The sequence below is a fragment of the Antechinus flavipes genome, chromosome 4, assembly GCF_016432865.1.
Source record: "Antechinus flavipes isolate AdamAnt ecotype Samford, QLD, Australia chromosome 4, AdamAnt_v2, whole genome shotgun sequence".
Classification (NCBI taxonomy): domain Eukaryota; kingdom Metazoa; phylum Chordata; class Mammalia; order Dasyuromorphia; family Dasyuridae; genus Antechinus; species Antechinus flavipes.
The window spans coordinates 59,916,469-59,942,041 of record NC_067401.1 but is presented as its reverse complement, the minus strand read 5'-3'; the positions used below and the strand labels follow the sequence as shown (position 1 = coordinate 59,942,041).

General features: G+C 41.3%; 1 protein-coding gene and 1 long non-coding RNA gene across 2 annotated transcripts in view; both read right to left on the bottom strand.

The window, feature by feature from the left end:
- Positions 1-25,573, bottom strand: part of LOC127559427 (galectin-9B-like) — a 94,784-nt gene that overhangs the window by 42,409 nt on the left and 26,802 nt on the right. The gene's annotated exons all lie outside the window — the stretch shown is intronic.
- Positions 989-15,636, bottom strand: LOC127559430 (uncharacterized). The gene is made up of 3 exons (XR_007953126.1): positions 15,175-15,636; positions 2,134-2,188; positions 989-1,086 (listed from the first exon to the last, which is right to left on the bottom strand). It is a non-coding gene; the product is annotated as an uncharacterized LOC127559430 (long non-coding RNA).

Below are 25,573 nucleotides of genomic sequence, written 5' to 3'. Positions count from 1 at the left end.
AGCCAACATTCTATATTCCATGATCTGTCAGCGACTAAGGAGCAGCATTAGAGAATTATACAAATTTTTGCAGTGGCCACAAGAAAGAGGAAGAATGGTCAATTCAATGTTGTTTGTTTGTTTGTTTGTTTGTTTTTTTTGGGGGGGTTGGTAAATAATTTTATTATTAAGCTGTTTCTACCCTTTAGATCATTAGTAAATCAAAGTCTCTCTCCCTTTCACAAGCCACATCTTATAATCATGCTGTAGAATAATAATGATGATGATGATAACAACTAACATTGATTAAGTATCTACTATGTACCAGGCACTGTGCTAAAAGCTTTACAATTATTATCTCCATAGTTACCCTGGAATAAGGACTATTATTATCCTCATTTTATAAATGAGGAAACTGAGACAGACAGAGGTTAAATTATTTGCCTAAGATCCCATAGTTTATCATGTAGTGGAGATCACATTTGAACTTGGATCTTCCTGATTCCATGCCTGATACTCTAGATCCTGATGCATAGAACCTGGTTTCAAATTGGTCTTAAGGAAGCAGCTAGCTGGAGAGATAGACTTGCATCTTGCATGCAAGATGACTTGAATTCTAATCATGCCTCAGACATTTATTAGCTGTATAACTGTGGATAAATCATTTTATTGCTTCCCCATCTGAAAAATGCCTCTCAGGTTTTAGGAAGATCAAATGAGCTAACACATAACAACACTTTGCAGACTTTAAGGAGCTACATAAATGTTAGCTATTAGTATTAGGAGTAGTACTTAAGTACTAGTATTAAGGATCCACATGTAAAGGGAAGTATAATTCACAAGTTTTTAAATTGTGCTTTCCTTCTGTGGATTATTCGAACCTTCTATAACATAATTGGGTCAATGAAGCTGTCTACAACTCCATTTCTCAACTTTCCCAAATGGACAAAAAGCTGAATTATACCCATTGTACTCTGATAGTATCATTAAGGCTTCTGTGGGGCAGAGGAGAGGAGTGATTGACCCACAGATCTCTGCTGTGCCATCTCCAAGCTCGCCTCTGTTTCATGGTCCTCAGTCATACTGGCTTTCGGCTGGTCATTGACCCTAGGGAGAGAAGAATTTATCAAAGAGAGTTAAACGCAGAGCATTATGGTTTTCATAAGGATGGAAAGTTAAGCTGTAGGTAAGTTTGGATTTAGAGATTTCTGCCTGGTTCCCCCCAAGCCAAAATCATGATTCTTAATGGTCAAGTTACTAAATGTTTCTGGAGAAAACATGTTTTTAATTCATCTCTAAAGGATATGGTAGTATTCAGGTCCCTATAAAGTTTCTTACAGGGTTAAAAAACTCCCACAGGATTAGAATGAGGAGACCAGAGTTTTAACTTCAGCTCTGCTACACTAATTTTGGTGTGATCTTGGAAAAGACACTTCCCCAGTGTGGACTTGTTTCTTCTTCCCTAAAAGGAAGGAACTAATATAGGGAATAATTTAGACAATAACAACATGGAAAACACAAACAACTTTAAAAGATTTAAGAAGTCTGATCAATACAGTAAGTACTTATGATTCCAAATTCAATGAATAAACATGATATTCTACCTCAAAATGTGGAGAATATTTGGTTTGACTATGAATATTTGTTCCAAAAGTTTTTTTCCCTTCCTTTTATTAAACTGGATGTGAAATGGGAAGGAGAGAAAATAAATGCTTTTTAATTGAAAAAAATGAAGTAACTTACTCAGACTGATAGGGTCCTTTCCAGGTCTAATCTTTCACTTTCTCTCTCCCATATTACATCCATAGTATACCGCAAAACCCTCCAGTGTTACATATAGGTAACAGGGATTAACACCACCACTGTTTCCCAGTTAGTTGAACATTAAGCCAATAAAATATTTTGGGCCACCAAAGTGGGTGATCTGTCCAAACATCTACATTGACAAGGAAGTTTGACTTAATCTACTGATATCAATTCCACAAATAATCAGGTAAGAACAGGAAGGTTTAACTCACAACCATGTTACTTTGAAGAAATTTGGAGTTTATTTTTTTATTAACTGAGAAAAGCAGAGGGAGAGAGAAGTAGATGGAGATGAAGGAATTCCTTGTTGGCTGGAAAGATGGATATGAAGGTGAGGTAGATGCTTACCGTGTCTCTTCAGCTGCATCAGGGACTTGGGGTGCTTGGGATGGGGTAGAGATGTCTAGAGAAAACAAAAATATGACACTAAGAATGAGAGGCCATGTTTCTCATTCACTGAAGGTCAAGGGGGCAGAGCAGGGATGGGTTCAAACCTTTGTTTGGAAATAACTTCTTAAGTAAATTGATTTCTATCTTCTAAAACCAAAGGAAAGACCTTACAGACTTATTTTCATGTCCATCATGTATTCCACTTCAATAAAAGTGCATTTTGTGAGTTAAATGATCAATCAAAAACATTTGTTAATCACCAGTCTAAGAAGTGGTGAACTGAGGCAGGTCTTGAAGCCAGGAGTCCTTCTTCTGACATATACTGACTGTGTAACCCTGGGCAGATTGTTTACTTTTCTTGGGACTCAGCTGGTCTCATGCTAGGACCCAACCCCACTGCTCTCACTCAGACTCTGAACCTCATCCCCAACCACCGAGTCTGCTGCCATAATAGCCCAAAAGATCTCCCTGATCTACTGTTGTCTCTCTCACATCTACCCTTCATATCCCCTCAAGACAAATTTTCTTTATGTAAAGAGCTGGGTTGTGTTATTTTTTTTTTTTTTTTGGCTCTTTGTCTCTATCCTACTCATTCAATATGACTAAAGAAGTCAGGCTGTTTAGCAAGATGGTGTATGTACCCTGTAATCCTAGCTACCAGAGATGCTGTAATTGGTAGATTTCTTGAATTTAGGAGTTGATTGGGCTATGTTAATTGGGTCTCTGCTCTAAGTCAACACCATATAGTCAACCCCTGAGAGTGGACCATCAGATTGCCTAAGGAAGGGCAAACAAACCCACCTTAAAAGTTAGAAATAGGCCAAACAGTAGCAGGATTGGGCCCATGAGTAACTTAGGTATTTCCAGACTGGGAGAAATGGAGAGACCTCATCTTTGAAAAGAAAAAAAAAAGATATTTCTAATCTAGTCTAATTTTGCCCAATTCAAAAATAGCATTTAGGTAAATTTTTCTGAACTATAATATAGAAAGAACTGTGAATTTATTCAATTCATGTTTTAAAAAATGAATATTTAAATGATATGTTATAGTGAACCTAAATGGCACATGACAAATAACTCAAATTTAAAATATATATACATATATAACGTCCTTAAGATGTAGAAAAGTATGCAGTTTGGACAGAATACAATATAAGAACCAATACTATATACTGTATAAGAACCAAGAAATCTGAATTTTATTTTGGCTGAGATATACAGGAAAATAGATCTAGAGCTGAAAGGGATCCGCAATACCTAGTTCAACTTTTCACTCTGACGATGAATAATTGCATCTGAGAGAGAAGGTACTTTCTTAAGATTACAAGGCAGAATTCAGCTCCTCTGCTTCCAAGTCCAGCAATCTTTCCTCTATATCCGTTGTCTACCTGTGTGTCCCCTATTTTGTAAATAGGGAGGAGGAGAAGGAAGAGAGAAAGATAAGAGTTGATAATCAACTATGCTTCTTCACTTAAAAAAAAAAAGGGGGGGGGGTGATGGAAACAACTCAGCATGACTAATGAACCTCCATGAATGTAAGCTCTGACTTTGAGGGAATTTGGCCACTTCATCCAAACTGGAATTGAACCTTATCTGACTTACTAACAGTCACAGTTTCAGAGCTGGAATAGATCTCAGAGTCACTCAGTCCAAACTGTCCCTCAACAAGCCTCTTCTCTACAACAGCCGAAACAAATGAATAGCCAGCCTTTGGATGGAAATAGTCAATGAAGATGCTTCCAAATGAAGTTCCTTCCCAAATAGCCAAGTCCACTCCTGGTTAGCTCTAATTGTAAAAAAAAAAAAAAAAAAAATTTCCCCTAGGATTATAGTAGAGCTGGATTATCTAGTCCAACTCACTTCTTTTATAGATGAAGAAACTGAAGGCCAGAGAGAGGAAAATAATTAATTGTTCATGGTCTTATAGATAGTAATGGCAGAGCTGGGATCTTAGATTTCTAAGACAATTGTACTGATCCATGTCAGGTGTACTTTACTATGCCACCTGTACCATACCATGGCAAATGTACTTTTACTGTGTCAAGTGTATCTTATCATGTCAATTGCACTGAGCCATGTCAATTGTACTATACCATGTTTTAGAGGGCTGAAACAATGGAATCAATGCACTGAGGTCAGGACTGCTAAGCGCTTGAGGCTAACTTCTGATTGGACGATACTCTATGGGCATATGCTTGGAAAATGGTCCTTTCCAGTATCCATACTGGCTCAGTGATTGGTGTATAGAGGATTGTAGGGGGGATTAGGGGGTGGAGAAAAGCTAGCCAGGGACATACTCTCGGGTGGTGGTGGAGAATCTACTTCCATCCTGATCCATCCCACATCTGGGGACTGAGAATAAAGATTGAGGACTTTTGCTTACCCTGACTCTGGCTGATTCTGGGGTGTCCTGGGTGCTAGTGTGGTCATTACATTTGGCGCCCAAGTGTGGGAACCGAGTACCCTAACTTCACTGAAGAAGTCTCCGGTAACCAGGAAATAGGTGAGTATTTAAATAGACAAACAGGGAATTTAACTTTGTTAAGGGTTAACTAGTATCCTTTTCTAGCTGCAATGGCGCAGATATTGGGAAAAGATCCAGCCCCAGCCCCAGCCCCAACCCCACCACAAAAGAGATCTGCAGGAAACATACTCAGACTGATAAAGAGACAGGGCTTACTTATTTATTACTTGTACGCAGATTGATGGATTCCTGCATACATTAGAACGTACATCCCCTTGGTTCTTAAGGAAGAAGAGATAAGCCTAAATAATTGGAAACTTGTAGATCAATTATGTGATTATTATAATGACAATGGTTCCGAGTCACCTACCAAAGAAACAATATATATATACAACATAATACAATTGGCCTTAAAAAAAATCTTGCTAGTTATAGAAAAAAGGAAAATTCTAAAAATGGCCAAATAAGGAAGTATGAAGAAAATGAGGAGGACAAAGGAGGGATTAAAAGCGATATCACCAGAGGGCATGAGGAATCAAGTGATGATGAAGGGTGTGGTGTAGGGCATGGTGATTCTCACTCTCACAAGGCAGCTTCAACCCGGCCTAAATCAGAACTGCTTCTTGATATCTCCCCATCAACTTCACCTTCCAGGATGGAGGGGGAAGGAATAGTAAGAAGGGCTGTGACACCACCAGTACCTCCCTCCAAAAAATCACCCCCTCCTATGACTAGATTGCAAAAGGCAGTAGTTAAAGCCAGGGAAGAAGGCCAGAATTTAAGTGATTTGCAAATGGAAATGTATCCAGTGATTCAAGAGTTTGACTCTTCAGATCAAGAAAGTAGAAAATACGCTCCTTTTGATATAGAAATCCTCAAAGACCTGAAAAAGGCTTGCACTCTTTATGGGGCTATATCAGCTCATGTTAAGATATTATTATAGAATTTGGCTTATGAAGTCTTAACCCCTAGGGACTGGACATCTATAGCAAGGACATGCTTAGAACCTGGACAAAACTTGTTGTGGCTTTCTGAATATAGTAAGCTCTGTGGGATACAAGCCCAACAAAACAGGCATAGTGGACTTCATCTTCCAATTACCTGTGACCAACTAGCAGGTGTAGGTTCTTATGCAGACATCTCAGTACAGATTAATTACCCCTTAGCAGCTTATGGGCAAATTGCTGCTGCTGCTATCAAAGCATGGACTTCACTTCCCAATGAAAACGATAAGGGTGAAAGTTTCACAAAAATAGCACAAGGGCCAAATGAATCCTTTGCTGATTTTGTGGGACATTTGCAGACTGCTGTCATATGAACTAATGGTGAAAATGCAGTAACAGACATTGTGATAAGGCAACTTGCTAAAGAAAATGCTAATGAGCTTTGTAGAAGTTTTATACTAGGACTGCACAAGGATGCTCCTTTAGAGGAGCTCATAAGGCGCTGTGCCACAGTGGGCATAAATGCCTTTTATAGCCAGGCTATGATGCGGACTTCCCAAGATCCAAACATGGGAAGACAGAGTCCCTCCTGGCAAGGGGCTTCCAGAGAGACTCGTAGGTGCTTTCAGTATGGAAAAGTAGGGCATCTGAAAGCTCAATGTTGGTATAGAGACAGAATGGGAAAACAGGGTGGAAAACAAGACCCAATACCCCATTTCCAAAATGCAAAAGAGGCTTCCATTGAGCATCAGAATGTAGACTGATTCAGGGAAACGGGATGAGGGGTCCAGCCCCAGGGCCCAAGACAAAAAACACTTGGGGCATGATGGCTGCCAATGCTGCACCCAGAGAGTGCCTAGAAGTCCAGTACCCAGACATGACCAATCAGCCAGGAAGCCATCTGATGGGAGAAAGGGATTACAATTGGGGAGAATAGAGTTGTATGCAGCTGGGGCAACTGAGATACCCCCTGGAGAGGTGAAACCTATTCCTCTCCAGCCTATGGATCCCTTACCTCCAGGCACAGTAGGCTTGAGCATTTCACCTCCTGAGAGCACTTACAAAACAGTGTCCATCCACACACCGATGTGGGAAACTGGGGAATGTGTAGATAATATCTCAGTTACTAATACAGGTAGACAATGTGTGACTTATCAACCAGGAGAAGTAGTAGTATTAGGTTTACTGGTACAGACTCCTAATAAGCAATCTGGTGATAGTTTCCCTGATTCTGACTCCAAGAGAAAAAAATCCAGGAATATACTGGACAGCAACTGTGACAGCTGACCGACCTATGCTCACTATCTATATAAATGGCATACAATTAGAAGGATTGGTAGACACTGGTGCAAATCATACAGTCATTAGAGGTGCCAACTGGCCCAGTCACTGGCCAAAGATTAAGGCAGACACCTACATGTCTGGCGTAGGGGGATCAATAGCAGCTGGAGTTGGTGCTACCCCTTTGAGATGGATATCTGAAGGTGAAACAGGAGTTTTTACTCTTTTAAAGTCGAAAAATCCCCATCAATCTGTGGGGAAGAGACATTTTACAACAATTGGAATTAAAAATGAGTACCTCGATTTTTTAGGCAGGGCTGTTGTTAAAGGCCAACTACCTTTACAGATGCATCCAAACATAATATTTGTGCTGTATACTCTCATGACTTAACTATAAAGAGAGTAGTCAGAACTCCTTTTCAGTCCCCTGAGCTGAATGAATTGTATGCAATCATTCTAACTCTTACTTATTATCCAGGATATGTAAATATAATATCTGATTTGGCCTATTCAGTAGGTGTGGTACAAAGAATTGCCATAGTTCAATTAAAATTTGTAGCCTCTAATATATATCAGCTCTTCAAGGAACTTCAAGAGCAAGTGAGAAAGCATCCAGGTTAAGAGCTATATTTTGCATGTCCACTGTCATAGTGGACTTCCAGGTCCAATTTTTGATGGTAATTCAAAGGCAGATAGCCTTCTAACTATGCTTGCCAATACTCCTTTATTTCAAGAACCCCAAGAATCTCATTTTAAATATCATCAGGCTGCTCGAGCTTTATGTTTGCAATTTGGAATAACAAGAGAGGAAGCAATGAGCATAGTAAAAGCCTGTACAGCTTGTCTTCCTTTCCACGCTCCTACACTGCCTCCAGGGGAAAACCCTCATGGTTTGAGACCCAATGAAATTTGGCAAATGGATGTGACCCATTATAATCTTTTGGTCCTCTGTCTTTTATCCATGTTGTGGTAGATACTTTTTCAGGATTCACTTTTGCAATATCAGCAGTGAAAGATTCAGCACAAATGGGCACTGAATTCCTTATACAAGCCTTTGCAATTATGGGTGCGCCACAAGCCATAAAAACAGACAATGGTCCTGCATATACTTCTAAATATTTTGCACACTTTTGTGCACAGTATAAGATTTTACACATCACTGGCATACCCTTTAATCCTCAAGGTCAGGCAATAGTAGAGAGGAGAAACAGAGACATTAAGATGCTCCTCCAAAAACAAAAGAAAGAGGGAGCCACAGGTAATACTAAAGAACTTCTAAATCTAGCTCTTTATACTATTAATTTCTTGATTTTTGACAAAGATGCACTGGCTCCAGCAGACAGGTTTTATAACCCACCGGAAAGGCAGTTTCCAGTGCCAGCAGTTCCACTATGTTTAGATAATCTCCAGGTGATGTGGAGAGACCCAGAAAGTGGTGAACGGAAAGGACTAGATAGGCTAACTGCTTGGGGGAGAGGGCTTGCTTGTATCTCTACAGGTGGAGAAGGAACTAGATGGGTGCCAATGAGCCCTATTTGCCTTGTCCATCAGAGAGAGACGGGCAGACCCTTGAAACAAAGGAGAAGACCCAAGAAACATCAGATGGTTCCATTGCTGACTGTGCCCACCACTGAAAGAGCATGGCAGTTATGGTGTTTGACTCATGGACATCAAAAATTGTTAGATTTCAGAACCCTCAGGAATCATTGGATTCTCTGAGACATGATAAGATTATTGTAGGACTTCAAAACCCTCAGGAATCATTGGATTTTCTGAGAAATGATAAGATTGTTGCAGCACTTCAAAATCTGCTGGGATCATTGGATTCCCTAACTCATGAAAAGACTGTTACAGGACTTCAAAAACTTGTGAGAATCATTGGATTCCCTGACACGTGAAGCAATGGACAATAGATTGATTTTGGACTATCTCTTGGCTACTGAAGGAGGCGTGTGTGTGACTGTTGTTTACATACCCTTCTAGGACTTCTGGAAATCTCTTACATCTCTTTATATTGTTTGTTATATCACTACTTGCATATACAATTCATTTCTGTTGCACTACATTGAGCCTGTACTGACTGTGGAGTCATCACTAATAGCCTCCGCGTTATTGCTATGTGCTTGTGTAATACCTCCCATACTGATGGGTTTGTGCATACCTGTTTCTAATAAGAGCCTTCAGCCCACAAACCTGCTAGCAACCCCCACTTCCCTTTGGTGCTTTTCATCTCCCTTCCTGAGATGTCAGGGAGGGTGTGATCATCTCCTTTTTAGTGCTTTTACTTCCCTTCCTGAGAAATCAAGGCGGGGCATGATCACCTCCTTTTGGGGGCTCTCACCTCCCTGAGAAGTCAGGGATGGCATGACCACCTGTATTCAAAAACAAAAGAAAGTGGGAGATGTAGAGGGCTGAAACTATGGAATCAATGCACTGAGGTCAGGACTGCTGAGCGAATGAGATCATCTACTGATTGAACAATACTCTCTGGGCATATGCTTGGAAAATGGTCCTTTCTGCTATCCATACTGGCTCAGTGATTGGTGTATAGAGGATGGTAGCAGGGACTAGGAGGTGGTAGGATGAGCCAGGGACACACTCTAGGAGGTGACGAGGGAGAAGGCGGTGGCGGAGAATCTGCTTCCATCTTGTTCCATGCCATATCTGGGGACCGAGAATAAAGATTGAGGATTTTTGCTTATCCTGACTCCAGCTGATTCTGGGATGTCCTGGGTGCTAGCCCAGTCGTTACACCATATCAAATGTACTGTACATCAATTGCACTGTATCATGTCAACTGCACTGTATCATGTCAATTGCACACAGCCATATCAAATGCACTGACCTATATCAGTTGTACTACACCATGTCAATTATACTTTATTGTGTCAAAGTGTACTATACCATATTGATTGTACTGAGCTATATCAACTGCACTGAGCCATGTCAATTGTACTGACACATGTCAAACACACTAACTAATCAGCTCTCCTGTACCATGTCAGCTGTACTATACCAAGTCACTTGTACCGAGCCAAGTCAATTGCACTGTAATGCTATACCGAGTTCAAGTTTTTTGCATTTTGCTACATTTAAACCTCTCAGGGACTCAAATCCTCATCTGTAAAATGAAGATGTTAATCCAAGGGGTGTCTTAGAGCTTTAAGCCTATGAGTCTGATCCTAAGTTTGCCTCTTTGTAACTTCCACCCATAACTTTTTGTTTTGCCCTCTGGGGTCAAGAACAAGCCAAATTCATCTTCCATAGGCCCGTTTTTCAGTTGTTTGTCCTTCCTTGCCTCCTTGCTGTCTCTTAACCCCACCAAACAATGCCCAGTCCTTCAGTTGGCTCTCCTATCCCATCAGTCTAAGGTCCTTTTTTCATACTTATCACCATGTTTGGAGACTCTCCAGCTTACTACCCTCCTCCTAATATGTGGCCTCTGGAAAAGAAATCAATATTTAGAAAGAATTATCTTTCTTCCTTTGTAAAATAGGGATCGGTCCCTGGGAAAGATGTCAAAGCTCCTCTCTGCTGTGCCATTCTGAGATCTAGGAGCAGGGAAAATTTCACTGATAGTGGCAGTAGCTGAAAAGCAAGACTGTACCTACAATACTTGCTAGCACCGCCCAGTGTCCGGCAGCCAAAGAATTTCCTGTTTAAAGTATTTTCCCCATAGATACTATAGGACTAAAGGGCAAGAATTTCCCCTTTACATTCTAAAGTGGACATAGACTCTAAATCCAGTTGGCTACTGTGGGAGTTCTTGTTCTTCTCAAGACACAGCCGGTTTAGCTTAGAGCCCTCCAAATATCTCCAAAATCTGCTTTTTGTTTGTTTGTTTGTTTGTTTGTTTTTGGCAGGGAGTGGCTGGGTAGTGTTACCAAACTTCCTCTACAGACTGCAGGGGGCAGCAGTGAGGCACTAGCAGGACAGCAATGGCTGCACTGTGTCTGCACTCTGAAACTCTGAAAGCCACAATAAATTTTGTCCCTGTTCTAGACATGTTCTCGCTATGGATTTCCAGTCATTCGGAGTTAAGATTTCATAAGACAAATTATCCAGTAACATCTTCACATAAGATGATGTAGCCCCATAAAGAGTACAACCCTTTTTCAAATCTTTAATTTTTCCCAAATTAAAAGGAATGTATCTTCTCTCTTTTTGACTTGAAGAGTCGATCTTTTCAATCACAGGATATGCGTTTATAAAATCAGATATATCTTGTCCTTCATTTTTTGCTTTAATTAATGCTTTTTCTAATCTTTTCAAATTCTGCTTTACAGGAGAAGCTGACTGTGTTTCTGTCTCTCTCCCTCTTTGCTTTAATTAATGCTTTTTCTAATCTTGTCAAATTCTGCTTTACAGGTGAAGCTGACTGTGTTTCTATCTCTTTCCCTCTTTAGCCATCTGATTCCTTTTCTACCTGTGGTGGAAGAAGGGGGATAAATATTTCCAGTTGATACCATAAGCATCTGAATAACAAATCAGATAGATGAACAAATGTGAGATGGTAGACCTCTGATTACATTACCTTTTGAGGTACTCTTTGCTTCTTTTATGCAACTCCAATTGTATAAATGTGTTTTTTCCTTTCTCTCAGTTGAGTTGACATTTTCCCTATAATTTTTCCCTATTACATAAGATGTTCATTAGCTCCAAATGTGTGAATTTTAAATCCTTGACGTCAGGCTATATGAAATAGTGATAAATGAATGATGAAATTCTTTATTTTAACATGGAAAAGCACCAACTTCTATTTGAGGTTTGTATAAAATGTTTAACTTATGTTCAATACATGTTGTATCACATAATTTAACATAAAGAAAGTTTTTCAGGGCAACTTTTTAGTTGATTTGCTAGACTAACTTTCTTAAATACTGAAAATCAATGATTCAATAGCCCCATTTTTCTTCGTTGTGGGCAATTGATAAAGTGGCTAAGTTTAAGCTCTTATTAGAACTTAGTTAAGATGCTATATTTATTGAGAAGTATCGACTCTCTTTTCATTGAACTATCCTGAGAGCTTTCTCTTGTTTAAGCAATTGGAAAATATGATAGCAAGTGACTAGTATAGTAAACAGACCAAAAACATTTTCTGTGAGAATTGGTTTGAGGAACGAGGGATATTTACCTTAAAAAAGATAAAATGTTCTTTTCAAATATTTAAAGTCTTGGTATGGATGAATCATCTTTAAGACCCTTTAATATCATATTAATGGAGCTCTTTTTTAGATACCTCACAACTGTCTTTTTTGGTAGATATGTGTTACAGGAGCCAACTTTCAGTGGCTGCTGGGGATCTAACTCAGACCAGCCAAATAGATCCATTCATGTAAGAAAATGATGATACAAGCTGTGAGGTAATTGCATTCTCTCACTTCTCTCTTCTTCCCCCCTTGCCTCCAATTTATTTCATTCCCAATTCACAGGCAATATCTGTGTCATTAAAAGCTGGTTTGCAGTTCCTTCAAGTGTGTTATGAGTCACAATTGTGGGGGCTTTTGGAGAATTGACTTGCTCCTTCACACTTAGGCATGGTCCCTAACAGGTATGTGCCATCCAGAAGCAAATTCAAAAGTCTGATTGATTGTAAATGTTGGAGTTATTGTTCTTCTTTAAAATATTATAAAAGTTCTCTCTGGGTGCCTTCCCTGGAATCAGGATTTTGTCAGCCCCACGTTGGGCGCCAAAATGTGGGAGTTCTTTTTCTTCTCAAAACACAGCCAGGTGATAAAAGTTCAGATCTTTTATTATCTCCAATATAGCCCGGTTAGCTTAGAGGTCTGTCTCTCTGCTTGGTTCCAAGAGCTCCCTCCGAATGTCGCCAAATCCAAAGGTTTTGTCCTTCAGCCTCTGCCTCTGCTTTCTTCAGCCTCCAGCCAGCTCCACTCTTCATGTCATTCCGGTGAAATCTCCCAAAGTGCTCTCTGTCTGCACCAGAGTGCTCCTCTCCAGTCCAGCTGAACTCTCTTCTGCGACCAGCCAGCCAAGTGGAAAATATATTCTGGAATAGCTCTCTCTTCACTGGCCTTATATGTGAATCTTCTGAGAGAATGGGATTATGGATTCTCTCCCATTGTGATCTCTGGCCCAAAGAGCTTCAAGGGAGATGTGAACTCACAAAGTTACAAAGTTTACTTTGTGAAGCTGGCATACTTGTGAACTCCAATGAGTAAAGGTGCAAACACAAGCATTGTACTAATTAGCTCTACTTAGTACCTTGTTTCAGGTTCTGCCCAAAACATCTTCTTGTAAGATTAGATCAACTCTAATTAGTTAGCATTTTGTAAGGATTCCAACAGGCTACCATGGCACAGTGGGAAAACTTGGAGCTTGAGGTCAAATTCCAGTTCTGCTATAAATTCTCGGATAGTCAGAGGTAAGTCCTTAGCTTCTCTAGGACTCAGTTTCTTCCACTGTAACAGGACGGGGTTGGTATTTAATGGTTTATGAAGTTCCTTTCAGATCTAGCTTTGATCCCAGAATCAAAAACTGTGCTTAGTCCCTTCATGAAACTGCTCCAAAAACTTTTTTTTGTAATCTGGAGATATTTCTTAATATGATCAGCAAGTGGCGCTGTGCAACAAGTCTAGGCAAGTCAATGGCTGTATCAAGAGATGGATGGAGTGATAGATTCTGGGTGAAAGTCAAAGACTCAGTTTCCTCACCTGTAAAATGGGATAGTATCTGCCCTGCAACTACAGGTAGGGAACATAAGTGCAAAAAAGGCTCAGAGTACCACCAGTACAAAGAGGGAAGGAGAAGAAGGGTACTGCTTATCTAGAAAGCTGAGATCCGATTGTATCCTATGAATATATGTGTATTGGGGGGGGGGGTAAGGATAAAAATCAGTGAATAATGACTGTGTCCTCATGAAAAGTACTTCAACTACCTGGGACACAGTTTCATTTTCTGTAATCTTGGCTTCTTTCCCAATGCCTACAAATATATCCACCCACCCCCAATTTTGAGCCATTGTTCATAATTCAAACCCTAGAATGGTCTCCTCTTAGTGGAGCTCTTTCTTCCCTGCCCCTTCCCTTTTCATTTTCTTGCAACCTGATTCCCAATTCCCCCATTTAGCTGAAATTAAGTCCTTTATCTATTCCTTACCTACTAAACCCAATGGTCTATTTGGTCTCTCCAGTTTTTGACAAGGTCCCCACTTTGTTTTGGTTTCCATGACACTGCTCTCTCCTACTTCTCCTCTGTCACCCTCCTCCTAAATAACTTTTGCTGGATTATCATCTACCACTCTCCTCCTAAGCCCAAGTATTACTCAAGGCTCTACCATGGGCCTCCGTTTTTCTCTTTACATTCTCCAACCCTGGTGATTCTATCAGCTTTTATGAGTTCAGCAATTATACGTAGGGAGATATGTCCCATGTCTTTTTGCTCAGCCCCAGTTTCTATTCTGAGCTCCAATCTTGTATGCCGGATGATTCTATTCGGATGTCCCAAGGGCAACTTCAACTTAACATGTCCAGAGTGGAATTCCTCTTCCCTTCTCATTGCTGTTGTCCCTTCAAATTCCTTCAAGACTCCTAGGCTGCCTCAGTCATCCCCACCTCTCCCATCTCCATCCCATCTGTTCCCTAAAAGCAAATAGGTAGCATAGTAGATACAGCCCTGGGCCTACAGAGATGAAGATCTGAGTTCAAAGATGGCCCGAAACACTTGTGACTTCACCTCTCTCTGCCTTGCATCCCCACTGTCAGAGTCATTGAAATATTATTCATAAAGTGTTAGTACATGGTAGGCACAAAGTGTTGGATCATCAGGAAGAGAAAAGAACCTTTGGAAATCAGTTAGGCTAATCTCCTTACTTTGTGGAGGAGGGAACAGAGTAAGGTCTACTCCCTGGGTCACCTGAGTCTCAGGCCAGAGCTGAGCTGACTACACTTGAAGAGAAGGGAGCATCACACCAGATAGAGGATGATTCCCACCTCCAACTGCACTGCCCTCTCTACCCTCCTACATTATGCCTACTGAGCTCAGGGCCAACTCTTACAATTCTACCTGGTACCACAGGAGCCCTCCAGAGAGAGGCCCACCCAACACCGCTCTCACAGTCCACTCCAGAGAGAGGGTCACCCCACACAGTTCTCACAATCCCACCCAGTACCACGGGTGCCCTCCAGAGAGAAGCCCACCCAACACCACTCTCACAGTCCACCCGGGCCCATGAGAGCCTCTCAATAACATGGTTCTCACAATCCCACAGGAGCCCTCCAGAGAGAAGGTCATCCCACACAAGAAAGGCAGCATTAACTGAAGTGAGAAGTGGTTAGTAGAATCCATACTCACCTGGGAAGATAAACTGCTGTCTATGATGGATGTAGTGGGCAGCTTGAAATACAAGAGGAGAGCCAATCACACAAACAAACAGCAAACAGCCGGGAGAAAAATGGCAGAGATGGTCAGTGGCAGGTGCATGCGTTCAATGAGCCAGACTGGGGGAGGCTCAGGGCAATGGTTAACTGGATCCCGTGGCTGCTCCCCACAGGCCTCTGGAAGAAGCAGGCTAAGAGGGCAGGGTGGGTGAACCAAATAAAGCTGGTGGGGAAAGGGGGAGAAGGGGCTGCTTGGAAATGGGAACAGGCACCAGAGAGCCCAGAGACAAAGGGTTCTATGTTATTGCCTGTGTGGGAAGAGAGGAGGACTCAGAGATAGAAGACATGGGTCTTAGACCGTCTGTCCCTCCCTAACTCACCCAAGTAAATGTATGAGAGATACCGGAACAGGCCACTTATGAAGGCCTGCATCTCCCAGGTGACTCTCTGGAGACAGGGTCTGGGGACTTGCCCTTCTCACCCCCCATAATTCCTCTCTCAAAGTATGACTCAATGGGTCTAATTTTCCTAACTATCTAAAAGAAGGTTAACTGCCCTCAGTCCCCCAAGTTATGGGTGAAGGTAAATGGTAAAAGCACCCTGGGAAAGTAAAAAGTGCTCCCTGGAAAGCCAAGTCATGATCTTCATTGTCAATGATCCCTTAAGCAAAGAATGGGGGCTCAGATTGCTGATCTGCATAACAAACTGGTGTGGGGGTGCACAGGGCATCTCTCCAACTTGGGGGTAGGGCTATAAGTAGGAAAGCCTTGGTGTAGGACTTTTGGGGGTAACTCCCCTCTTTGAGAGGCATGAAGATCTCTCCTCAGCCATCCATTCACATGTGAATGAGGATGGGGAGGGATGAAGCTTACTTAGGGACCAGAGCAAACTGTTTATACTGGCTCTGTACAAAGGAGGTGCATAGACATTTGGGGAGAGACTTCGCACTAGAGAAAGGAATCAGAGATAGGAGCAATGCATCCATGCAGCCCCCATCCCCACCCTGGAAGCGGCTAATGGCAGACTGGGAGATCGGAAGGTGGAGGGAGCAGTGGGGGGCCCCAGGAGAGGAGGAAGAGGAGTGTCAGGGGTCCCAGGAGAGGAGGGGCCCAGGCACTGTGGACTCGCTCTAATCCACAAGAGCCTTAGCCTACCACACCATCCCTGAGACCGAACACCCCATCATCCTCGAGGGGGTGAACGGGTCATAGAGAAAGGCAGCAGCTGCTCAGAAATGGATTTTAAGAAGTAGAAGAGAAAGGCAGACATGCATTCATGCTGAGATCATTCGATCTGACACGAGCTTGTGGCAATTTACGTTTGCTCCCAATTTAAGGCACCCAGATTTCATGCAGCATATGCACAGCACTGAGACAAGAACTCGAAAGAAAGCAGATCTCAGCTATATCCAGACTCTTGCCCGCTCTCCTCCTCCTCCTTCCCTCCCCACTCAATCCTCCCATCATCCACCTTGCCCCTCAAAACCCAGCCCCGAGGCTGAGGTCATTGTTCTTTGTGCCCAAAGAAGGCCAAAGGCTTACCAGGCTTGAAGAGGAGCTGAGATGGCTAGGGCAGTTTAGGTTGTAACTGGGGTCGAATTTGTTTAGGGGAAAGCACGGGAGGTCTCCGCTATGGATTAGATCTCACTCCTGCCCCACAATCCACTCTACTGTCCTTTACCCATCAAATAAATGTAAGAGAGACTGGGAAGCAAGCCATGAATGAAGGCTGAAAAGATGGGACTCTCCTAGATGAGCCCTTCTAAACAGGCTACTCACTGAATCTTACGTCCTTCCCTAGCCCCCTTCTCAAAACATGGCTTTAAGGTGAACACCTGGTATTCATAAAGTGCTTCATGGTTGACAAAGTACTCTGAAGGCATACCCTTCCCCAGTATCACAACAGCCTGGTGGAATGGGTGGGATTATTCCCATTTTGCAGATGGGAAAACTGAGACTCAGAGAGGTTAAGGGACTGGTCTGTTATCCAACAGCTAGTAAGTGCCAGAATCAGGTCCCTCCTGTCCCCAAGTTCAGTGTGCTTCCTATGACACCATACTGTCTTCTACTATAAAAGTTGTTTTTCAGTCATGTCTGACTCTTTGTAGCCCCTTTTTGGGGTTTTCTCAGCAGAGATACTGGACAGGTTTACCATTTGCTTCTCCAACTGAGGAAACAATTGAGGAAACTGAGTGACTTGGACCTGGATCCAAATCCGGCCTCAGACACTTAAAACTTACTCGCTGTGGGACCCTCAGCAAGTCACTTAACCCAACTGCCTTTCAAAAATTAAACAAAAGAAAACTCAAGAAATATGGACAGAATGAGTGTGACTCCTAGGAATAGACCTAAAATCCAATACTGTAAAACCTACTCAATAAAGAATGAAATCATAAGTATAGTCCAAGGCTGGACAGGGGATCTTGACCAGCAGCAGGTACCCTGGAGACCCAAGGAGGAGTGAACAGAGAAAGCTCACTGAAGACACAAAGAATCCACCACCCGGACAGAACCTGCCGCGGACCCACGGAGCTCCCTGAGCGGCACATTCTGAGTGGTCACCCGGGAAATTAAACCTGTTGTCCGGCTGAGCCATGGCTGAGGGGTTCAGCAGCGTTGTTGCACTGGGAGGATTGGAAGACTGAAAGGGCGCAGGGGAGGATGGTGTGGAGGAGGTGGTTGGTGGAAGACGGGTTACTGCTGGAGTCCAGTGGTTCACGGGTGGAGGATGTTCCTGCAAGACGTGAGGGTTAGACACGGAGGCAGCGTACCTCTGTGGGAGAGCCCCAACTGTAGCTGACCTGGTCACTCAGAAGATCCCCCCACCGGGAAGAGGCAGATCCACTGATCCACAACTCCACAAAGCTGCTGAGATCTGTAAATCCTCTTCTTCCTCGAGAACCTACAAGTGACTTAGGATGCCCAAATGGAACGTAGGAACTACATTTTCTGGTCTTCCAGATCAATAGGTGGGAGTTGGGCTAGGTCTTGGAAAGCAAATGGGATTTGGATAAGCAAGGAAAAAATGTCGGGGGGGGGGTGTATGCTCATATAGCATATTTGCTCCATAGCAAAGGAGACAAGTCTGAATTAAGAAAAAATTAGCAGAACTATAAACTAATAATGTATACTAAGGGAGTTGAAAATCGTGGCCCCAGGGTCAAATCTGGACCCCCAATCTGTTTTTGTTCGGATCCTGAGCTAATTTTTACATTTCACAAAATACTTTTCACTGGAACATTTGCAAAGCGTTTCCCTGTTACTTCAGAGTAGCTGGCTGATGCCATAGATGGAACACCAGCTCCGGAGTAGATGCTATAATCATTCTCATTTTACAGGTGAGGAAACTGAGGGGTTAAATGACTTACCACATAGCTAGTGAGTATCTGAATTCAGAGTATGAGTTTTCCTGCCTCCCCACCCAGCATCTGCCAATGCTTAGCTGCCTTTCAGGGGTCTATATATGAATTTCTATCTTCCAACACTGTTAGCAATCTTACCCACAGAAAGTTTATAAGGATGTAGACAATTTCAGCCCAACATAGAATTACCCCTTCAAACTCATCACAGAGAGAGTCGTACTTTGTAATAAGAATAATAACAACTTAGTTATACATTAACACATCAGTATCTCTTATTACATATAGTGACTATCAAATGAACTAGGGTGTGGTGGAGAAGAGAACTAAACTTCTACTCCATTGTTTGTGTATAAATCACTATTCCATTGTGGTGTGAGTATGCACATACACATAAACATGTATACATGCATTTGCACACACATATATGTATATGTATATGCACATGTGTGTATAATATACATATATACATGTTTACATAGGTATAATTTATATATGATATTTATGACTCTGTGCAACTCTGCCTCGTTTAAATGCAATTCATGTGTAAATCAAGACACTACCCATGATATCATTAGTTCTCTCCAAAAACAAAGGATGAACAACAACATATATTATTTATACAGCAGGAATATTTGTATGAGTGTGTGTGTGTATGTGTTGGAGGACTAGCCAATAAGGGCCTAGTCTTTAGGGCATGTCCAGTATGCTCCCCTTGGAATCATTCCATGAGAAAACAGAGATTGGTTCTAGAAATGTTCTTTTGGGCAACAGAGGGACCCATCTCCCTGCTTGAAGAATATGTAGGCATTCTCTGATGGTTTCCATTTTGGCTTAATCTATGGTGATAAAAAGCCATTTAATTGGCTGCTGAGCTGGTACTGACTATGCAAACAACAGGCAAAAACAGATAAAATCTCTCCCTTCCAACTGAGTACAACAACTCTAAATCTCTCAGTGGGTACAGAGGAAAAGATAATAGCAGGGAGTTCATAGAAGAGTCTTCCTGGTCCTTTTATTTGCACAAATCCAACAGAGAGATTCACCACTCAAAACTCTTGTTGCTGGTCCTCCATCTGGTAGTGGCTTTTCTAATTTTTTGAAGCTGGTAACGGGGTCCATTCTGTTTCATTACCTAAGAATTTATACAGGAGGGAAAGAAGAGACAGAGATGCTGAGGGATATAAGGTCAGATGAAAATCCAGATGAGGAGATAAGGCATCTTGCCTTTCTCTTATTGTCAATTGAGTCATTTAGTTATTTGACTCAACATGATGCCACAGACCATATTGTCCATAGGGTTTTCTTGACAAAGATACTGGAGTGCTTTGTCATTTGCTTTTCCAGTGGATTAAAACAGACATGGTTAAATGCCTTGCCCAGAATCATATAGCTAATAAGTATCTGAGGCTTGATTTTTTAAAATATATTTTATTTTATTTTATAATAACTTTATATTGATAGAATCCATGCCAGGGTAATTTTTTTTACATTATCCCTTGCACTCGCTTCTGTTCCGATTTTTCCCCTTCCTCCCTCCACCCCCTCCCCTAGATGGCAAGCAGTCCTATATATGTTAAATATGTTGTACTATATCCTAGATACAATATATGTGTGCAGAACCGAACAGTTCTCTTGTTGCACAGGGAGAATTGGATTCAGAAGGGAAAAACAACTCGGAAAGAAAAACAAAAATGCAAATAGTTCACATTCGTTTCCCAGTGTTCTTTCTTTGGGTGTAGCTGCTTCTGTCCATCATTTATCAATTGAAACTGAGTCTTTGTCAAAGAAATCCACTTCCATCAGAATACATCCTCATACAATATCGTTGTCGAAGTGTAAAGTGATCTCCTGGTTCTGCTCATTTCACTTAGCATCAGTTCATGTAAGTCTCTCCAAGCCTCTCTGTATTCATCCTGCTGGTCATTTCTTACAGAACAATAATATTCCATAACATCCATATATCAAAATTTACCCAGCCATTCTCCAATTGATGGGCATCCATTCAATTTCCAGTTTCTAGCCACTACAAACAGGGCTGCCACAAACATTTTAGCACATACAGGTCCCTTTCCCTTCTTTAGTATTTCTTTGGGATATAAGCCCAATAGAAACACTGCTGGATCAAAGGAGATGCACAATTTGATAACTTTTTGGGAATAATTCCAGATTGCTCTGCAGAATGGTTGGATTCGTTCACAGTTCCACCAACAATGCATCAGTGTCCCAGTTTTCCCACATCGCCTCCTACATTCATCATTATTTTTTCCTGTCATCTTAGCCAATCTGACAGGTGTGTAGTGGTATCTCAGAGTTGTCTTAATTTGCATTTCTCTGATCAATAACGATTTGGAACACTCTTTCATATGAGTGGTAATAGTTTCAATTTCATCATCTGAAAATTGTCTGTTCATATCCTTTAACCATTTATCAATTGGAGAATGGCTTGATTTCTTATAAATTTGAGTCAGTTCTCTATATATTTTGGAAATGAGGCCTTTATCAGAACTTTTAACTGTGAAAATGTTTTCCCATTTTGTTGCTTCCCTTCTAATCTTGTTTGCATTAGTTTTGTTTGTACAAAGGCTTTTTAATTTGATATAATCAAAATTTTCTATTTTGTGATTGGTAATAGTCTCTAGTTCATCTTTGGTCACAAATTTCTTTCTCCTACACAAGTCTGAGAGATAAACTATCCTATGTTCCTCCAATTTATTTTATAATCTCGTTCTTTATGCTTAGCTCATGGACCCATTTCGATCTTATCTTGGTATATGGTGTTAAGTGTGGGTCCATGCCTAATTTCTGCCATACTAATTTCCAGTTATCCCAGCAGTTTTTATCGAATAATGAATTCTTATCCCAAAAGTTAGGATTTTTGGGTTTGTCAAACACTAGATAGCTATAGTTGACTATTCTGTCTTGTGAACCTAACCTTTTCCACTGATCAACTAATCTATTTCTTAGCCAATACCAAATGTTTTTGGTGACTGCTGCTTTATAATATAATTTTAAATCAGGTACAGCTAGGCCACCTTCATTTGATTTTTTTTTCATTAATTTCCTTGAGATTCTTGACTTTTTATTGTTCCATATGAATTTTGTTGTTATTTTTTTCTAGATCATTAAAATATTTTCTTGGAAGTCTGATTGGTATAGCACTAAATAAATAGATTAGTTTAGGGAGTATTGTCATCTTTATTATATTCGCTCGGCCTATCCAAGAGCACTTAATATTTTTCCAATTATTTAAGTCTGACTTTATTTGTGTGGAAACTTTTTTGTAATTTTGTTCATATAATTCCTGACTTTCCTTTGGTAGATCGATTCCCAAATATTTTATGCTATCAACAGTTATTCTGAATGGAATTTCTCTTTGTATCTCTTGCTGTTGGATTTTGTTGGTGATGTATAAAAATGCTGAGGACTTATGGGGATTTATTTTGTTACCAGCTACTTTGCTAAAATTGTGAATTATTTCTAATAGCTTTTTAGTAGAACCTCTGGGGTTCTCTAGGTATACCATCATATCATCTGCAAAGAGTGATAGTTTGGTTTCCTCATTGCCTACTCTAATTCCTTTAATATTTTTCTCGACTCTTATTGCAGAGGCTAGTGTTTCTAATAAGATATTAAATAATAATGGTGATAGTGGGCAACCTTGCTTCACTCCAGATCTTACTGGGAAAGATTCCAGTTTTTCTCCATTGCATATGATGCTTACTGATGGTTTTAAATATATGCTCCTGACTATTTTAAGGAAAAGTCCATTTATTCCTATGCTCTCAAGTATTTTTATTAGGAATGGATGATGAATTTTATCAAATGCACCCCTCCCTTTTTAGTATCTCTCCCCACCCCCCCGCCTTAGATTTCCTCCCCTAACTTACCCCTTTCCCTCCCCGTTTCCGTATTCCCTTCCACTTAGCTTATTCCTTCCCTTTTCACTTTTCTCTTCTCACTTTTCAATGAGGTGGGAGAAGTTTCACCATAAATTGAATATGTCTAAAATTTTTCTCTTAAAGCCAATTCTGAAGGCAGTAAGATACCCACTATATTCATCCCCTTCCCTTCTTTCTCTCGGATATAATAGGTTTCCTTTGCCTCTTCATGAGATGTAGTACCCCCACTTTACCTTTTTCTGCTTAAGAAATTTCACACTTTCTTCCTGAATACTCATTGTCGCAAGTCTGCCTCACAAGGACTGCCTACCTTGTTCCTGAACATGTCCCTCTATCTCTCCTCCCCAACCTCCCCACTTACCCTGAACCAGGAGAGAATAAGTCAAAACTAGGACGATGAGCAGGTATATAAAAAGATCATTCAATCCATAGTCACACAATATGGATTTAAATACCATCTATTCTATCTGTGTCACCTTAGTAATTGAGCCTCCTCATCTGCAAAATCAGGGACTTGGACAAGCTGTTGGCTCAAGCCCTTACTATCCCTAAGGTCCTAGGATCTAGACTTGGAGCATAGCGAGTATGTGGTAAAGGCTTTTATGGTGTGAGCTCAGACACTCCAGATGCTGCTATCCCTCCTGCAGAAAGGAAGACAAGTTCCTCTCTCCTTATTCACACTCCAGTTTCTCAAGCACATATCCCATTTCTTCCTGATAGAGAGGAAAGCACATTGGCTCTGGAATCAGAGAATGGACTTAGATCCCACCACTGACATTTACTTATCCATATGACCAGCCATTTCAACATAAGATCATATATTTGGAGCTGGAAGAAACCTTAGAGACTAGAAGGAAATTGAAGTACAGAGGGTCTAATTGACTCATCCAGAGTCACACAGCTAGTAAAAGCTTACAGTAGGATTTGAACCCAATTTTCCTGATTTTGAAGTCTACTCTCCCTATGGTTCCACTCCATAAATTAGAGCTTGAAGAGACCTTGTATTTCAACCTTTCTGAAACTCACTTTCCTCCTCTGTAAAAATCTTTAGCACTTAACACAATTCCTGGCATATAATAGGTACTTAATAAATGTTTATTCACTTAGAAGATTAGATTAAAGAACCTTTGCAGTTCTAGAGCTTTTATCTTGTGTCTAGCATTCCCAGACCCTGGCTTTTATCACAGTACATGACTCAGTTTATTTCAACAGATGAAGGGTGGGAGATGGATAAATGAATGAATGGAAGAGGCCATAGAATGATCAGTGATGAAAATCTTACGCTGGGTACTGGCGGAACAAAATTGATGCCAGGGTAAACAGTTTGAGTCTGAAAAGAGAAACAAGAGGGAAAAAAACCTCAATTAATGAACCAACTATCAAACCTATTGAAGATCCCTCAAGGGTACTAGTCTTACAGGATAATCTTGAATACTCTCTAGATATAAAAGGTTTTCCTATTTCCCCCAGGGTTTTGGTAGAAATCTCATCCTGTGCCTTCATCCCCATCATCTGAAACATATTTAAGAAAATCATTCACAATCATTCAAATGTACCAAGATTTTAAACTCTTTTTCTCCCTCATCTCTTGGGGAGGGGAGGAAATAAGAATTGAAATATCTCAGGCAATAAAATAGAGGACAGCCAAGGTGTTTGGAATTTAGAAATCATTTATTGTTTATTTACCGGCCAGCCGGGATGGACTCTCAGTAGAGATCCACCTCGAACCCACATAGAGACAGGCTTATAAGCAATTCTTGTTCTGCCTTGCGGTTACAACAGTGACTCGACTTCGCAAGAAGGGGGATGCTGGGGAGCTTACAGGATGTCTGACATTGTTAGGGAAGCATTCTGTCTGAACATAACACTTCCCTTAACTTAGTTTAAGCAACATTTTCCTATAAGCCTGAGGCCCTTGACCCAGGGATGAGGGGGCCAGTCTTTTGTCCATTTCACTCCCCCCTTTTTATGTTCATAGTTGTGACTCATCTGAAGCCAACAGGGACACAGAGAGCATGAGGAGGAGGAGAAGGAACAAGAGGACTGGGCCTGTGATTAGAGTGACTGATACTAGAACATTGAAGCCTTACAACTGATCTCCCAGTCATCCAACTGCTTACACAAGGAGGCGAGCTATTCCCTAATGACCCCTGACCAACTTGACGACCTCCCCTAGGAAGTCCACTGATTTTTCTAAATGGATGATGCGACTCTCTAGAATCTGCATCAACCTGAGAGCTAAGAAAGCAAATGTAAGGTTAGAGAAACTGAGGCAAGATAGAGATCAGAGAGCTCCCAACATTCTATTAATTGGAGAATTTCATTGACTGGACAGGACTATATTCTCAAAGTATCCAGGGGTGAATGTGAGCTAGACCAAGGCAGGGGTGGGGTCAGAACATTGAGAATGGGAACAGCAACCTGGTTCTGACAGCATGGTGGGAAATACTGAGCATTCTGATAGGGGCCAGGAAGTCTGAACTCCCCCTTATCTTGAATCTCATATTAACAATTTATAACCTTAGAGCAAGTGGCCCTCAGTCTTCAATGAATCAGAGTGGGGTTTGCAACTAAGGGGATTGCAGCAGAACAGTTAAGGAAACTGAGGCAGAACAATTTAGGGAAACTGAGGCAGAACCAATTACGGAAACTGAATCAGGACAATTAAAGAGGACTGTGGCATAAAATTCCACACACTCTCTCTTCTGAATCCTATGTGAAGCAAATAAACCAAAATAAAACTAGAAAAGAAAAAATGCAAGGAAAAGTCTCTCCCTGATAACCCCAGAGTTAATAGCAGGACAAAGGCTCCCTGTTGCAAGCATGTCAGGTCCTCTGAAGTTGGGGCACCATCTCAGCCAGAGAATCCAGTTTGAGATGGATAGTTCACTGTGAGTTAGGTAGTCTGCAGTCATTCGTGCACTTAACTCAGTCTCTGCTTACAGAGCAGCAGGGCTCAAGGGCTCAAGGCCCATTCAGAGGGGCAACCCTCTCCATGGGAGAAGGGTGAGGCTTGGAATAGCTTCACCTGTCCCTGCCCACAGGAAAAGACAGAGTTGCAGAAAGGATCAGATTGCAGAGCTGATTATGCACAGTTAGACCATCAAGTCAGG